Genomic DNA, 17,060 nt, shown 5'->3' on the forward strand with positions numbered 1-17,060 from the left:
TCTTTCCCTCCTCCACCCCACTCACCCCCACCCCCCAGTGCTTGTACCCTAAGGCAAAAACCTCTTTTTTAAAAAAACGCAAGAGACTGGTTTTGCTATGGTATCTCTGGATTGTCCCATCTGCCCTGCCTTTCATGACAACATCCCCATCCCTTACAGCTTTCTGTACCATGCTGCAAGTCTTACCTCTGGGCCCACAGCCCTCCCACGTGTTAAGTTGCTCTCAGCTTTCTCTTCCCTCCCTTCTCATGGGGCAGTGAGTCTCTGGCATCCAAGGTATGTAAGTGTAAAGGCTGGATGACTACATGACTGCCCCTAGGGTTGAGCTGGGTGATCTAACTCTGAACATATAAAGCTATCTTTTATCTTTTCGTCTCTGTCTTCCTGTGCTCTCACTCTCACTTTCTCTTTTCTCTGCTCATTGTTTTTCCTTTTACTTATTTTTTCTTCCCGCCCTGTCTCCATTTATCTCTCCTCCTTGCCTGGCCTGTGTTTTTTTCTCCCTACATCTTATTTCCTCTTCCTCCTCCCCTTTTGGCCTTCCCTCTTCCCATCTTCCTCTCCTCTCCTGTTTGCCAGACCTCTGTCTTCCCTGCCCTTCCTCTCATATCATCTGTGCATCTTTTTCTCCGCCTTTCTGTTTCCTTTGAAATGTAACTTTTTCTTTGAGTTTCCTGGTAAAATTTCTCTGAAAATTTCCAAGCTGGCCATGATGAAATTAGAGGTTACTTTCTAGTTTGTTTGACTTTTTAGGGATTTTTGCTTCCTGGATGTTGATTTTAATTTCAAGGCCACTGCATCAGGGCTGCTAAAAAGTCTGCTTTTCTTAATCTCTGGTTTTTGAGTTGACCTATTGCTCCTACTTAGTTTTCTCAGAGAAAAATTATAGTTGAGGGAGGAGATAGAAAAAGGATTAAATGAGCACTGCACATGTGCAAATTCTCTCTCCTCAGAAGTAGAGATGCCTTGTTTAGCCTTGCTTCAACACTTAGTGTTTATGGAGTTCCTACCATGCTCTGGGCAGGAAAGCATCCTTTCTGGTCATGGCATGACATGCGACTTGTCCAGTCAGCCAGTCCTTGCCTCATGACTCTTGGGATCCAACTGGCTTGCTGGGAACGTGAGAGGCAAGTTAATGGCCCAGAGGGAAGGGCTGGCAGAGGGTAGGTCAGGTGTAACCATATAGAGCACTGTAAGATGATGATAAGAACTGAGATTCTCCTACAGTCATCAAGACTGAGATGATCATCTGAAGGTCACTTTAATACCCACCTGGCTCAGCAAGGCTGAGGGAGCAGACTCTGCTCTGAGGCAGAGGACCAATGGTTTCCAAAGTCATGGCCCTCTCTCATGTACCTCTCTGCTCCTCTTCCCTCTTCTCCCAACTCCCCCAATACAACACACTGGATGATGTGTAGCCCATGACTTCTCCAGGATCCCCCAACTCCTATAATACATGCACAGGTCTCCTTCCACACTGTGCTTGCTTCGCTCTCCCATTATATTGTGACCAGGGAGGTTTAGGGAGTCGCCTGAAAGAAGAGTTTGAGACTGTGCACCAAAAAGGAGATTCTGCAGTCCTTGTTGAGAACAGACATGGTTCCTGCAGAAGAGGCCAGCACGTAGTTTGTTGTTGATTTCTGATGTCCAACTTGATAGGTTCTCCTACTCTTTCTTGGCACCTCTGACATGCTTTTGTGTTAGAAGTAAATTGTTTCTTGGTGAAATGTGCTTTCCTCGGCCCAGACCCAAGGTTTCCACCCCAAACAGCTAATCCTCATTTACCAAATGTGAAGACACCATTAGTATGTGCCAAGAATCATACAAGGTACCTAAAGGAACAAGAAGGTTTGGTTCCCAGCCCAGCCATAGTAGTGCATGCTGGTTGACACTGCTACTCAACAGGCTGAGGCACATGGGAAACCCAGGTTTGATCATTGGCTCACCCTAAAAACCCAGGCACAGTACATGCCTGTAGTCCCAGCTACTTGGGAAGCTGAGGCAAGAAGATTCAACATAGTAAGACTTTGTCTTAAAGTTGCATAAGGAGAAGAAAGCGTGGTTCTGACTCACAGAGATTTTAAAGATTTTTCTTCCCCAGGTATCTTGGGGAGACCAAGAAGGAAAGAAGCAATTATAAAATTTATGGTAAGTCCTGTGGTGGAAGGATTCTAGAAGGCAATGGAATACTTTCATTTAATAAATATATTTTGTTAATATGCCATGCCTGCTGTAGGTCAGGTAAAATTCTAGATGCAAAGAATGTAGCAGTGAACATAATAAGGACAAAAACTCCTTCTGGGGTCAAGAAAGGCTTTGCAGTGGAAAATACATCCAAACTGAGCTTTTAAGATTAAGTAGAGGGGCCAGCAGGTGACATGGTGGTTGAGGCACTGGACTCATACGGCCAACTGTAGTTTGAGCCCTGAACCTAGAGGCTTGCTTTCTTACTTTCTCTCTCTCTGGTGAGCATGTGTGCCATATAGCAAATTAAAAGATAATAAAGATGAATAAAATTAAATAAATAATTCTTTTAAAAAATTGAGTAGAAACTAGTCAAATTGAGTTGGGTGAGTTGTTAGGGACAGGATATCACAGACAGAGAGGGGAGAATGGGAGGTTACCATGGTTGAAGGACCTCAGATACAGGAGATAAAAGAATGAAATGGTGAGCTATAGGGAATTCACATTTGAGTGTGAAGGAAATGGAGAGCAGTAGAAGGTTTTTAATCCAAGTAGGAAACTACCCTGGCTGCAGTGGGAAGCATAGATTGGAGAGACAAGACTGTAAGTAGGACCATACAGTAGGAGGCTATTAGGGCAATCTTGGTGGGAGATAATTCAGGCCTAGAGAGGGTGGTAATGGTGAAATCTTTAGAACATGGGACTGAGAAGACTTGGTAGTGGTTGGACTGGTAGTACAGAGACAGGAACTAGTGATGAGAACAGGTTAGGATGGCTGGAAGGCTGTGCACAAGCTGAGGAGGTCGTGGTGCTCTTAGAGCCTCCTGACTTGTTCCATCATCCAGAGGATGGAGAGGAGGAGCCCGGAGCTGCACCAGGGTAGCTCAGACTAATTCGATGCACACAGAGTGATTTAACCTGGTTCCTGTTTGAAATATATTTTTTAAAAACTCTCATCTCATAACAGAGGGTGACTTCAGGCAGACAGATTGTGATCTTTGTTGGCTGCTGGCTCCATGTCCCAATCAGAAAAAGAAATTACATGGTCTGATGGGAATGGCAATATGGTCTGGGAGAAAGTGTCCTCTAGACTGGGAGTCAGGAGACTTGGATTCTGATGACAACACCAGCATCATCCCAGACAGTGCCCTTCAGCAAGTCCTCTAACCTCTCTGAGGTGAGCTCCCTCACCTTTACAAAGGAACAGAGGACTTTCACACTTTCTCAACCCCTGCTATGAGAGTGAAATAGAAATATTTGCAAAAAAGAATGGTGTTATGCAACGAGAACAGATTTTAAGAGTCAGACGTGTCTAGATTTGAGGCCTGGCTCAGTCACTTGGATGTGCTATGTGGAGCAAGTTGCAGAACCTCACTGGGCCTCAGTTTCCTAATTGGTAACAAAAGGACAAAATAGTTCTTAACGTCACTGAGTTGCAATGAAGTTTAAAGGAAATAAAGTACATGAATGTGCACTGTAAACTTATTTTTAGGTGCCTATTGGTAAAAGCATTGGAAAGGTTTATACAAATGTGAATGAGGACTGACATTCATGTTAAAGAAGGTAGATACAGCTATTAGAGCAAGTCAGTGGTTGTGTTGCAGGGTTCATGGGGTAAAGGGCATTGGTAAGGTCATCACAATTGAGGGCCTTAACCACAGAACACCAGCTGGTTCACACAACAGGGAGACATACAGTTCCCAGATGGGGTTTCTTGTGTCTGTCATCCAGTGTGCCCTCCCTCCCAGTATCAGGACACATGGAAGCCAGATGAGGGACTGGGAGAGGTGGGAATTCTGAGGAATATTTCACTCAGGCCCATAATAGTATCCATCTCCCCACACACCAGGGCATATGTGTCTTTCAGTTCACTGTTTCTCCCTAGAAAAGCACCAGCTAAACATGGCCAGGGTCTTGCTCTCTGACTTCCTTTCTCCACTACATTATAGTGATAAAGCCATGGACACAATCACTGATGTATACCTAGCTCTGTGACCTTGGGCTGGTTATCATTTTTTTTTTTTTTGAGAGTTTTTTGCTATAGGGTGCGTGTGCTCGCCAGACAGACAGAGAGAGACAGAGAGAGAGAAAGCGAGAAATCCCCCCCCCCCCCCCCCCCGAGGGGATAGCCATGCTGCAATCCTTTCTCCTCCATTCTCCTCTCGGGATCTTGGGCACGCATGCACACATGCCTGGCGTGAGTTTTAAGCCACCGGGTCCGGGACGCGAACCGTGGTCGACTACGTGGGAGTCCAGTGACATAGCCATTACACTAACTGCTGGTCCCGGGGCTGGTTATCTTGCCTCTGAGCCTTTTCTTCCATATAAAATAATAATACCCCCCTTGCAGGGATATTGGGAGGGCAAAACAATGCATTGTATCTATAGTCCCTAGTATTGTCTGGCATCTGGTAGGTACTCAGCAAAAAGCTAGAAACCCCCCCCCCCCCCCCCCCCGAGGGGATAGCCATGCTGCAATCCTTTCTCCTCCATTCTCCTCTCGGGATCTTGGGCACGCATGCACACATGCCTGGCGTGAGTTTTAAGCCACCGGGTCCGGGACGCGAACCGTGGTCGACTACGTGGGAGTCCAGTGACATAGCCATTACACTAACTGCTGGTCCCGGGGCTGGTTATCTTGCCTCTGAGCCTTTTCTTCCATATAAAATAATAATACCCCCCTTGCAGGGATATTGGGAGGGCAAAACAATGCATTGTATCTATAGTCCCTAGTATTGTCTGGCATCTGGTAGGTACTCAGCAAATGTTCCTGTTTCCACTTTTCTTAGCCCCATGCAGACTGCATGGTTTTCTTTCTGTTGGTTGGAACTTTAACTCATGACCTGGTTTTGAAGTCAGCAACTGGGGTTTGAATCTTGACTCCACCACTTACTGGGTAGCCTTGTCTCCTCTCTTGGCCTCAATGGCTAATACTTCCTACCTGTATCATCTGTCATAGAATTTGACTACTATTTTGATCTTTTCCAGCTCTGCCAGCCTAAGAGTTTACTGATTCTAAAATCTAAGTTAGATAGTTCTGGGCTTAGATCAGTTTATGATATTAAGAAACCATAACTGTATTATTTAGTGAGTGTTAAAGTTCAGTGATTCCATGAGTGCAAGAGTTTTTCATCTAACAAGGAAAATGAATACGAAAGTGTCCTGGATAGCTGATCATGCCATGCTGACAGCTATTTTCATTCCTTCAGTTTAGAAATTTTTAATTGAGGGGCCCAGAGATAGGGCTTTTAGAAAAGCCATGAGCCATCTAAAATGTATGCAAAGCTGCACGTAAACATGCAAAGCTCATTTCTTGGGAGGAAGGGGCCATAGCTTTCAACAGAACGTAAAAATGGAACATCCTAAGAGACTGCTGCACTGGCTAGTGGCCTCTGGAACTCCCACCTGTCTGGGATGTGACAGGATATATCTCTGGTGTCAGAGTCCTGTGTGCAAGTTCTGTGTTGCATCATTCTCACCAAGGGCCCTAACCCAGTTGTTTAACCACTCTGAACTTTGGTTTTTCTGCAATGCTAGGATGATTATTTACTTCACAGGGCTGTTGTGAGGGCAGCATGGGAGAATGCAGATGAATCACCAGGCACATACTCAGTGCCATGAGGTATTAGTTCCCTCCTTGCTTTTCCTTCCTGTCATTTGTTGTTTTTGTTGTTGTTGTGAAATGATAAATTCCTGAGAATTTTGGACCATTCTTCAGCAAATCCTATTTACATTTTACTGGCCTGCCAAGTAATAAATATGCTCTGTTCAAATGATTTAAAGAGAGAGAGAGAGAGAAAGGCTAAGCTGGAATCATAAAGTAACCCAGAGCTTCTCTGGCCTTTGTTTATGGCCTGATTACAAGCCAAAAGGAAATAGCTCTTTGACATAATGGATGAGGAAAACATTGAAAACAGAGGCCTTGGGTCCTGAGCAGAATGGTTTCTACCCAGTCTTGTGGCTGTGGACACACTGAAATCAGAAATCATTAGCTCTAGGAGAGGGATATAGCTGGTGTGGCCAAGAGAAGAGCCTCAGATTTCAAACTCAGTTCATTGGATTGCTCTCAATTCAGATCTCACTATATAGCTTGCTCTGGGTCCTCTGAAACATGCATCAGATATTACAGATACCTTTGTTCACTTATTCATCCAATGAAAGTCATTAGACACGGACCAGCCGGTGGCATGGTAGGTAAGGTGGCTAGATCCTATGTGGCTGACTATGTGGTTCAAGGCCCAGATCAAGACAGCTTGAAAAACATGCCGTGTGTGTGTGTGTGTTCAAAATCCCAAAAGGAGAAATGGAGGAGAAGGGTTTGTGGCATGAACATCCCCCCAAGGGGAGTCAAGCCACGTCTTCTCACTTTCCCTCTCTCTCTGTCTCTGTCTGGTGAGCACATGTGTCCTCTGGCAAATTAAATGAGGGGAAAACCTCATTAGATGCTAGAAATAGACACATGAATAAAGGCATGGTTTCTGCCTTTAAGAAGTCAGTTTCAAGGTGAGGGAGAAAGATAAACAGACAACAGCATCACAGCAGTGTAAGTGCTCTGGCCGGGAGAAACTCCAGGGGCTGCGGAAGCTCTTGGGAGTCATCTGAGAGTGTTGAGGGAGGGAGTAGGAAGAAAGACTTCATGAAGGACGAGAAACTAGGGCTCAGACCTCCAGGCCGAATGGGATAGAGATCAGAGAAGAGAGGCTGGAGCAGCCTTCGTGGTAGAGAGAGAACACACACTACAGGAGAGAGCCCAGTTGCCAGAGAGATGATGCTATGCTATGTCCAAAGCACTGAAGGGTAGTGAAGGGTCGCTGGGGCTGGGCCCGAAGTAGCTAGTGATCCGTAAACGTAGGCAAAGCAAGATCATGGAGGGTAAGATTTGTGAAATATGTAACAGGCACATTGAGCAAGCAGCACTCACAGGGTCCAATCATGAAACAACTTTATTTTTTGTCTCCCATTAGCCTTATAAATAGATAGATATAGATTATAGATCTAGAGATATGAAAGCTCTGGCAGGTCCCATGAGCTTCCAATCACTCAGGAAATTAAAAGTTCTCTAATTAATTCTAGTCACAAAATAGTCTCAGTTCAGCAATGACTATGTCCGGTCCAATCAAAAATACCACGCCTCTTCAAAGTAAAAGCCCTTCCTGCCTCTAGCCCAGGCCTTTCTCAAATTGGCTAATGATGGGAGACCAAGGTTAGGGTCTGGTTGAGTTCTTCTTCTCTGACTTGGCATCCAGGCTTTTTTTTTTTTTTTTTGAGAGGTTTTTGCTATCAGGCATGTGTGCTCACCAGAAAGACAGAGAGACAGAAAGTGAGAAATCACCCCCAAGCAGGGATAGTAGCAATCCCTTCTCCTCCATTTTCCTCTTGGGATTTTGGGCACACATGTACACATGCCTGGCATGAGATTAAGGCACTGGGTCTGGGACTCAAATCATAGTCGACTATATGGGAGTCTAGTGACATAGCCATTACGCCAACTGCTGGTCCCAGCATCCAGTCTTTTAACCCCATCTAACTAACAGTAGTTATTCATCCCTCCAAGATTAGACAGGGTGGAGAAGAGATGGAAACAGGCAAAAAAAGTGTTAGACAACTAATACTCTCCGGAGAAGGTATAGGCAGTTGCTTGTGAACTTCTTTAGGCCTTTCCCTCCTAGTTCTGGAGATCCGTTGTGGACAGATGCACATGCTCAGTCCTGTTTCTTGTGATTCCTTCTGTAGTCCCTGGTGATCTGGTGTCTCTCCCTACTGTGGTCACTGCAACCCTCCACTGGCTGTCTTGTCCTAAAGTGAGCTCAAGGTTGCAAAACTGGCTTTCTGGTTTGTTTTTGTAGGTCCTGTATGGTGGTTTCATACCTTACTTTGAAATGTGGTATCTGTAGTTTTCTAGGGATCTCAGATGAAAACAGTTCCATTTTAATAGGATTAAGTATCCTTGGTTGCTTGTTTATGGGGTACAAGGAAGAGGCAAAGAAGAGGTGGGTATGTTTGTGTTTTGTTTTATTTTGTTTTGTTTTGTTTGTTTATTTGTGTTTTCTGCTAGAGAGCATGTATGCTTGCCAGAGAGAGACAAAGAGAGAGGGAGAAGAAAAAGCACTTCCCATGGGACACAGTCATGCCTCAATCTCTTCTCTCCCATTTCTCCTTCCTTTGGGGATTTTGGGCATGCACATACATGCCATGTTTTTCAAGTCATTAGGTCCAGGACTTGAACCACATAGTTGGCCTTGTGGAATCTGGCTGCCTTAACCACCAGACCATGGAGTCAGCCCAATGTGCATGATTTTTTTTTTTTTGTAGAGTTTTTTGCCTTAGAGCACATGTACTTGTGAGAGAAAGAAATAGAAACAGAGACGGTGAGAGGGAAAGTGAGAAGTCACCCCCTGGGGAGATGGCCACACCACAATCCCTTCTCCCCCATTCTCCTCCCAGGATCTTGGTTACACATGCACATACATCTGGCTGAATTTTAAGCCACCAGGTCTGGGACCAAAATGCAATTGGCCATGTGGGATCCCAGTGATGTAACTGCTACACCATCTGCTGGACCTCAAATGTCTATGATTTTTACTTGAACAACGTGGTGATAAAACCAATTATTTAGAACCAGATTTGGAGAAAGGGGTTGGGGAAGGGGATGTTTTGAGCTGTGCGACATGTTAAATATGAGAGACTCAGTGACATCCAAATGGAGAATTATGGTAGGAAGTTGAGCCTGAATTCTGGAGACAGTCCTGGGCTTTGGAGACTCAATCGAATTTTCTACAGAATACTGTAAAGTCACAGTGAAGAAAATCATTTTGTTGGTGTATATGGTCAAAATAGGCTTCCACGTGAGTTGCTAAAAGGAATGAGTCTGAATCCTTGATTCATTCCCACCCCTATGCCAAGCTGTATGACCTTGGTTAAATCACATGATATCTCCAACCAAAGCTTGCTACTATGTAGGCTCCCCGTGAATGTAAATAAATGAATGAATGAAGTGGAAGCAGGCCGCACCCAGCATTAGCTAGACCACTTGGCTCAGTAATAGCACAATGAGTTATGTGGTCTGTGCTGTTCAGGAGCATTATCAGCATGTGTGTGTCAGGGGGGCTGGGGTTCTGCCTTGGTTTACACTTTTCTGGGAAAGAGGCTGCAGTTTTTAGGTGGAGGAAAGAATAGTAGGAAACAGTCAGGTTTGACCTATTTAGCATCTAAAGATAACTAGGTTATTTCTTGTTTGTCATACCCAGCATCAAAGTTTTAATATTTAAAGGAAGAAATAAAAAAGCTTTCAATTACAAGTTTTGGGAATAAGTCTATTGATTTTTTTTCTCTTCCCTGCAGATGTTGACTAGAGTTTGATCTTTTAAAAAAAAAAAAGCTTATTTTATTTAACTTTATTCATTTTAATTTGACCAGAGAGGAACAGAGAGAGAAAGAGAAAGTGAGAAAGCAAGCCGCTAGGTCCTGGACTTGAACTGTGGTCGTGTGAAGAGCTGCCAATCTGAAAGTATATGATTAAAACATGTGGCCTGTAGACACATGCAGAAATGTGCTTCCATAAGCTACTCTAGCAGGGCTATTGAGACTAGAGTTTGATCTTTAAACATGAATGCTTGCTGACTGGCTGACTGAATGAATGAATGACCAACAACTGTTACAGTAACTATAATAACACTGAGAATGGGCTTCTCAGAAAGGGTCAGGATCCTTGTACTAGGGCATTGGTTTTGCCTGTAACTTGCCAGGTGGGTTTGGGGAAGTCTATTCCTTATTCTGGGTTCTAATTTTCCTACTTTTAGAATAGGAGATGGAATAATGTGATCTTCAAGTTTGTTTCTACTTAAATAAAAGAAAGAAAAAGAAAGAAAGAAAGAAAGAAAGAAAGAAAGAAAGAAAGAAAGAAAGAAAGAAAGATAGATAGATAGATATAGATAGATAGGTGATGGGTAGATATAGATAGATGATAGATAAATATAGATAGATAGATGATAGATAGATAGTAATAGATGATAGAGATAGATAGATAGATAGATAGATAGATAGATAGATAGATAGATAGATAGATAGATAGATAGATAGATAGATAGATAGATAGATAGATAGATAGATAGATAGATAGATAGATAGATAGATAGATAGATAGATAGATAGATAGATAGATAGATAGATAGATAGATAGATAGATAGATAGATAGATAGATAGATAGATAGATAGATAGATAGATAGATAGATAGATAGATAGATAGATAGATAGATAGATAGATAGATAGATAGATAGATAGATAGATAGATAGATAGATAGAATAGATAGATAGATAGATGATAGATAGATAGATAGATGATAGATAAAGAGTCCTGTTATCTGGGCCTTTGAGATAGTACCTCTATTTTACGAGCAGGGAAACCAAAGCCAGAAAAATCAAAATACCATGCCCAGGGCTATACTACTTCTAAGTGGTAGAGTAAGAATTTATATCCAGATTGGTCTAGTTCAAAGTGTGTGCTCTCTCCATTCTGTCTGGTAGGCTTTTGTCTCCTTTTCCTCCCTGCTCCACAGTCATCCCAGTTTCCCTCCATTTCCTGTAGGATAAAAACCTTTTAATGAACCCCACAGAGGTTGGGACTCACCAACCAGCTCTTTCTATTCTCTACCCCCCTGTAACCCTTCTCTGCAGCACCTGTCCACAGCACTGACCTAGGTGTAAGCCCTGATCACACAGACAAGGTTCTGCAGGGTGCCACCCAGACCCTCTCTTGGTGCCAGACTGAGCTGCCTTGCCCTTTTTGTAAGTCCTGCCTGGGACTGACCACCTCCCACCTCCAGATCAAAGTGTGCCCTGATCTCTAAACGCCTGCTGTCCCAGGCCTGGAAAACCAACATGGCATTACCTTCGCCCAGTCTCCCTCATCCTCCAAAATGAGGTTTCTAAGGGTTTTATCTGCTGTTGTCAAGTTTATAGCCATAATTCGAAATGCTGTTAATATTACTGTCAGCAGAGAGCTACAAATTACAAAGTTGTAAAGTTACTTTATAGTGATAACTGTCAGCTTTCACTAGCAGCACAGCAAGGCTCCATGGAAACCAAGTTGATGATAAAATGAGTTGATATTGTTTCAGGATCACAGCTGTTAGGTAACGGTCAGAAGAGAGCCTGGCTGGTTCCTAAGGAGCTTGAAACTATTTGTCTACATTCATGTTCACTTGTATACTTACACATCAGCAGCTACTTATATTCCTACTTGTGCAAATGTGGGGAGAGCCCCAAAAGTAGAAGAATTTTACCCAAGATCAGTTCCAAACAATTGCATGTTTGGGCCTAACTTTGATCAGCCCAAAGCACAGTAAGAGTGATTCTCCTAGATGGTAGGCATTTAGTAAATAACTACTGAAAGGGAGAATGCCTGGAACACTTGAGGGGAGGGCCTTAGGCAGTATTTAGAACAAAGGTGTTGACTAATTTCTGCCTTTAGTGTAAAAGAAATAAAAATAGAACAAGCTTTAGGAAATAGTGATTTGGGAAAATGAGGTTTCTTATGTAGTGAAATGATTTGGGCATCTTAACTGGCACTGTTAAGGTTGGTATTGATCAATAGGTCAAGGGATCAGCCCCTGTATCTAGCACATTCTATCCTGCCAAAACTGATGCCAACACTAGCTGAATTAATAGGAGCAGATTTGGGGAGCAAAAAGGTGATGGACTTTGTTTGTCCTGCTGTGTCATTGGCTACTGAAGGTCTGGGTTTAATTCTGGCCCCCATTCTGGGTGAGATGTTGATAAATGGTATGCTGTCTCTGAGGCATCAGGTGGGAAAATGAACAGAAAGCTAGATTTACCAACTGTCCCAATTTGCCCAGGACTGAGTAGTTTCCTGGAGCAGAGGACTTTCATTGTTAAACCCAGGACAGTTCTGGGTACCAACAAAGACAATGGCTATATTGCACAAAGCTATGAGGAACTGGTGAAAGAATTGGGGTATGTTTCTTGGAGAAAAGACATTTGGGAGCTACATATTTACTTTGGTTAAATCTCTAAAGAGCTATTATGGGACAGAGGAAGTAGATCTGTCCTATGTGGCCCTAGAGGTCCAAGCAGGGGCCAGTAGGAGGCAACTCCCTTCTGAACTTCTATATGGAAATGGAGAGGAAGGGACTAGAACCCAAGGCTGTATTTATTGAGCAGCTATTATACATCAGGCCCTGTGCTTGTTTCTGAGTGGTCATGACCATGCCTGAAGAAGATCCCTGTGCAGTGGAGCAGACAAGCCAAAGAGTGACCACAGGACAGCATTAGGACAGAGGGAGCATAAAATGTGGATAGAAGAAGTCACTAACCCGACCTTGGGGCTATGGTATGGGAGTGGGTGCAGCAAGGAAGCACCATCACTTGAAGTCTAAAATGATGAGAAAGGAACAGAGGGCCGTGCAGACAGAGCAGCATGTACAAAATCCAGGGCACCCAGGGAGCTGCTTCCTTCCTTTGCACATGTATGGGCCCTGGGGGGAGCCAATTAGTGAATAAGAAGGGATGAGGCTAGAGAGAGATGCGGGAACCAGTTGGTGAAGTGCAGTGCAGTCACACCAGTATGCAGGGAGAGTGCCATGGCAGCAGTGAGGAGGACAGTTGGATGGGGTCAGCTGGAGCCGGGAGTGTACCTGAGCAAATGCCTCAGCACCTCACCAAGTAGCTACCCCCCTGCCTGCCTTCTCTGTGTTTCCTGGACTATTGGCTCTGGAAGACAAGTTAAAGGATCCCCTCCTTCCTGATTCCTCTAAGGGACCAAGATCCAGTTCTGCAGATTATACCATCTGACCAGAGGTTGCGGGGTATCTCCTACTGGCATTGTTGTGTAATGGGCGGTATTCTGATGTGAGAGCCATGAGCCACGAACCTTATCACTCTGATCTCTGTCACTGACTTGCTATGCAATCTTGAGCAAGTCACTATCCACCCCAGAATCTCATCTGAAAATGAAGGGTTTGGACAAAGGGCCTCCATTCAAAGAGTTTGTTTAATTTAGATCTAACTCATATTTATTGAACATTTCCTACACGCTGTGCACAGTCAGCCCTGGAATTTGGTCAAAACTCCTGGGGGCACAGACCATTGTCCACAGGACCATCGGTCTTCCCCTTCTTCCAGAAAGACCAGGAACCAGAACCTCAAATCTCACTTCAGGCTGCGTGCCAGGCCGAGACATGCTGCCTGTCTGGGATTTCTTATCCGTCAATATTTTCCTCAAGATGATAAATGTGCTGCCAATAAGAGGAGGCAGCTGCCAACTCTGTCTGAGACAAGGGCCTTTAGCCGAGGTTGTGGCCGTGCTTCGCTTGTTGATGTGTCTCAAGAGACATGAGGTGGGAGTCATGGCTGGGAGGTTGGAACTTGGAAGGAGGAGGGGGTCAGGAACAAAGCACTCGATCTATGCAGATTTTGCTGTGAGTCAGTGAGAGGAGAGAGGAGACGGAGGATGCTTAGATTTCTATTCAAAACAAAGTATAAGAGAATTTACAAAGTTCCTACAGAATCCAGAAATGAACAGCACTTCTCAGTGTATAAAGTACATCAGACCATCATCTCGTTTGCTCTCCACAACAATCTAGAGAAATGAGTATTATAATCTCTCTTTTATAAACAAAGAATCCAGGGGTCAGAGGAGGAAGATGCATTTTTTTCCCCTAATATCTCTCCTAAACCAGGACTAGGCCCTGCCTCTATAAGTAAAAAAAGTCAGCATCAGACTGAGGAAGCCTGCCAGGGTGACATCGTTCATAGGTGGTGGGGCTATGCCCTTCCAGAAGCTTGAATTTGTTTTTTCTTTTTGATATTAAATACTCAGGTTGCCCTACTAAAAGACACTTGCTTTGAATAAACCACCCATAAGGTTGAGAACTAGTAGCTGAGATGTAACTAACCTATGCCATTATTAGATAACGGAATAAAAAGGAACAGGCCTTTTTCAGCCAGGCTGACCTGAGTACAAATCTTGGTTCTGCTATTTACCAGTTGTGTGATCTTGGATAATTGGCATAGTCTTCTGAACCTCAGTTTGCCCATTTGTAACAATAATTATTGTGATACTTAAGTTACAGAGTTGTTTTGAGTAGATAGAAACAAACAAAAAAATATTCTCAGGTGCCTAATAGATGACCTGGAACTTAGTAAGCACTCAGAAATCGATACTGTTATCTTACTATTACTAGTTAAGTAATGAAGTGGGTGAAATCTAGGTAATAAATTCCTGGGCCATAAGAAGAGATGAAATATTTTTGGATTATAGGGTCCATGGAACTTTCCATGAAGGTTTTTTTTAGATTCTAAAATAGTAATCTTAAAAGTGTTTTGGGGATACTCAGCTATCCCAATGGTGTCAAACTCCATTTTTATAATTATGTGCATAATAAAGCATTTTTACCAGGACAAAATCGTTAATTATCAGTCTTAGGACTCAGTCTAGGTCAAGATCTAGGATGAAGCCAATGCTCGTCTTGACACGTTTCAATACCTAGGACTCAGATAGAGACGGCATATGCAAACCCCCTTACTCTGGTATTGAGGAAACAAATCATGATAAAACATTCAAGAACTTTGGCTCTCATCAAATTTAAGAGCTGGGAAGTCCAGCGGTTTTATTTTTTACTGCGAGAAGAGACAACTGACTCCATCTTTGTGCTTCCATTTCCCATTCTCCCTGTTGTGTCCACCTGGTGAATGATGGTGCAGATCAAATGCTGTCATGGGTACAAAACAATTTTAAACACTGTTCCTCTGTGTACTCAAAGAAGGGACAGTTCCTGGTGAAAGGGAGGAAGGGAAGGGGGCTCAGGCAGAAGTTGGTGGCATGCTGCCTTTAAGGACAGCAAGCAGATCTGGAACAGGGTAGCACAGGAGCAGGGCCTGGAAGTCCTGAGTGAGTATAAAGAGAGCCATGGGTGGGATCAGCAGATGGCGTAGTGGTTACGTTCCTGTGCTCCCACATAGTCGACCACAATTCAAGTCCCAGACCCAGTGGCTTAAAACTCATGCTGGGCATTTGTGCGTGTGTGCTCAAAATCCCAAGAGGAGAATGGAGGAGAAGGGATTGTGATGTGGCCACTCCCTCGGGGTGTGTGTGGGCGGGGGAGGTATGATTTTTCACTTTCTGTCTCTCTGTCTCTCTGAAAAGCTCACATGCCCTACAGCAAAATATCTCTCTCTAAAAAAAGAAAAGACAGCCGTGGAGGACCTATATCAGTTTCACTGCCCAGCCTGTGTCCATAGGCCTGTGCACAGGGACATGCTCCACTGGACAGGTGCTGGTCACAGGGCTGGAAACCAGCAGAACTGAGTCAGAGTCAGGCCTCTCCCTCCCATTCCTTTCCTCTGCCACTTGCCTTGCAGGGACCACCACCTGCAGCTCGGCTACATTTGCCTGAGGTTGAAGTGCCCTCTCCTGGCCCCTGGGTGCATGGCTGTCTGTGAGAGTTCAGCTCTCAGCATGGAAGAGTGGAAGGGAGCTGGTCCTTTGTGTGAGCTGAGACCTGAGCATCAGGGACCCTAAAGCAACTCTGAGGGGATGGAGAGGGAGGGGTGCATCTCCTTCCCAAGTCCCAAGGGTCTCTCTGCATAAGCATCCTTCCTGCTGGCCCACACCACCTTTCTTCACTCTCTCTCATTCTTTTTTCCTTTTCTCTCTCTTTTTTCTTTTGTCTTTTCATCTTCCCATTTGACTCTCTCACACACATACATTCACATTTAGCTCTGTTACACCCCTCTTTTACCTTCTCCACTTTCTGTCTTGTCCCTACCTATCCTCTCTAGTCTCATTCCACCTCTTCCACATTTCCTTTCTCTCTCTTCCTTCCTCCTTTGCTCCCTGTCTTCAGGGAAATAATGGAAATGTTTTGCACTGAATCACATTTGAATTCAGCATGTTCTACTTGAATGACCTTGAACAAGTCACTTGGTGCTCTGACACCTTAACGAATTATGTGGATTAAAAGCAGTGGGGGGAGGCAGTGCCTCTGACCAGGGCAGTGACCCCATCCTTTCACATCTCTCTCCAGCTGCAAGCTTTGGGGCCACCTCTTTTGCTCTTTTTTCTTTTCCATTCTTCCCTCTCTCTCTCTCCCTCCTCCTCTTTCCCCTCACCTCACACCACAGTTTAAATTCAGATTCAAATGCCACTTATTGAGCTTTTCAGAAAAGTGAGGACTTGACCTTCACCTTGAAAGAACTGTCTTTCAGGGCTCACTGTCTCTCTCTTCTGCCTCCCCAAGGGAGGACAGAACCGTTTCTTGTCTGAGAGTCTGATCAGGGACTGTGAACTGAACTAAGTGACAGAGGGTATCAGAATGTCAAGGACAGTCTCCATTCCCAGTGTGTCCTACAGCGAAGGCTTGTGGAGAGGAGGCATCATCTCCTGCAGCCCCATGTGACATCAGTGTGTGTGTCCATGGGTCAGTTAGTTTAGTTTGCTTGCTCATTTATTTATCATTTGTGGTGAATTATACCAAAAGAAAGCAATGCAAAGCATTTTCTAGCCTTGAGCTCTTAAGGAAACATCTCACGCAGGGATCCATGTTGGAAGCCCAGTAAGAGGCAGTGGCCTCTGGCCTTGTGAGAATTCCTTCAGCAGCTGCCAGCACAAGTGTCATGAGGCTGGCTCTCATAGCGTCCCCTGATGAGAACAAGGGCACAATCCCAAAACACAGTGCAAGTATGCAGCTGTCCAAGGTCCAGGCAGATAGTACGTTACCACAGGCGTAAGTAGGCTGCACCTTCCACACCCTCCTAGGGCACTACCATGTCTCTCAAGCCAACTGTTGAGAAAGTCGTAACAGCTGAGTGGTGGAGGCTCAGGCTAGAGCCAGGGCTGTAGGGATTCGGAGGTGGTA

General features: G+C 44.3%; 1 protein-coding gene across 2 annotated transcripts in view; it reads left to right on the top strand.

Annotated features, from left to right (window-relative positions):
* Window positions 1-17,060, top strand: part of AGBL4 (AGBL carboxypeptidase 4) — a 1,284,896-nt gene that overhangs the window by 1,209,206 nt on the left and 58,630 nt on the right. The window lies entirely within an intron of this gene.

The sequence above is a fragment of the Tupaia chinensis genome, unplaced genomic scaffold (genome assembly GCF_000334495.1).
Source record: "Tupaia chinensis unplaced genomic scaffold, TupChi_1.0 Scaffold000207_1, whole genome shotgun sequence".
Lineage (NCBI taxonomy): Eukaryota > Metazoa > Chordata > Mammalia > Scandentia > Tupaiidae > Tupaia > Tupaia belangeri.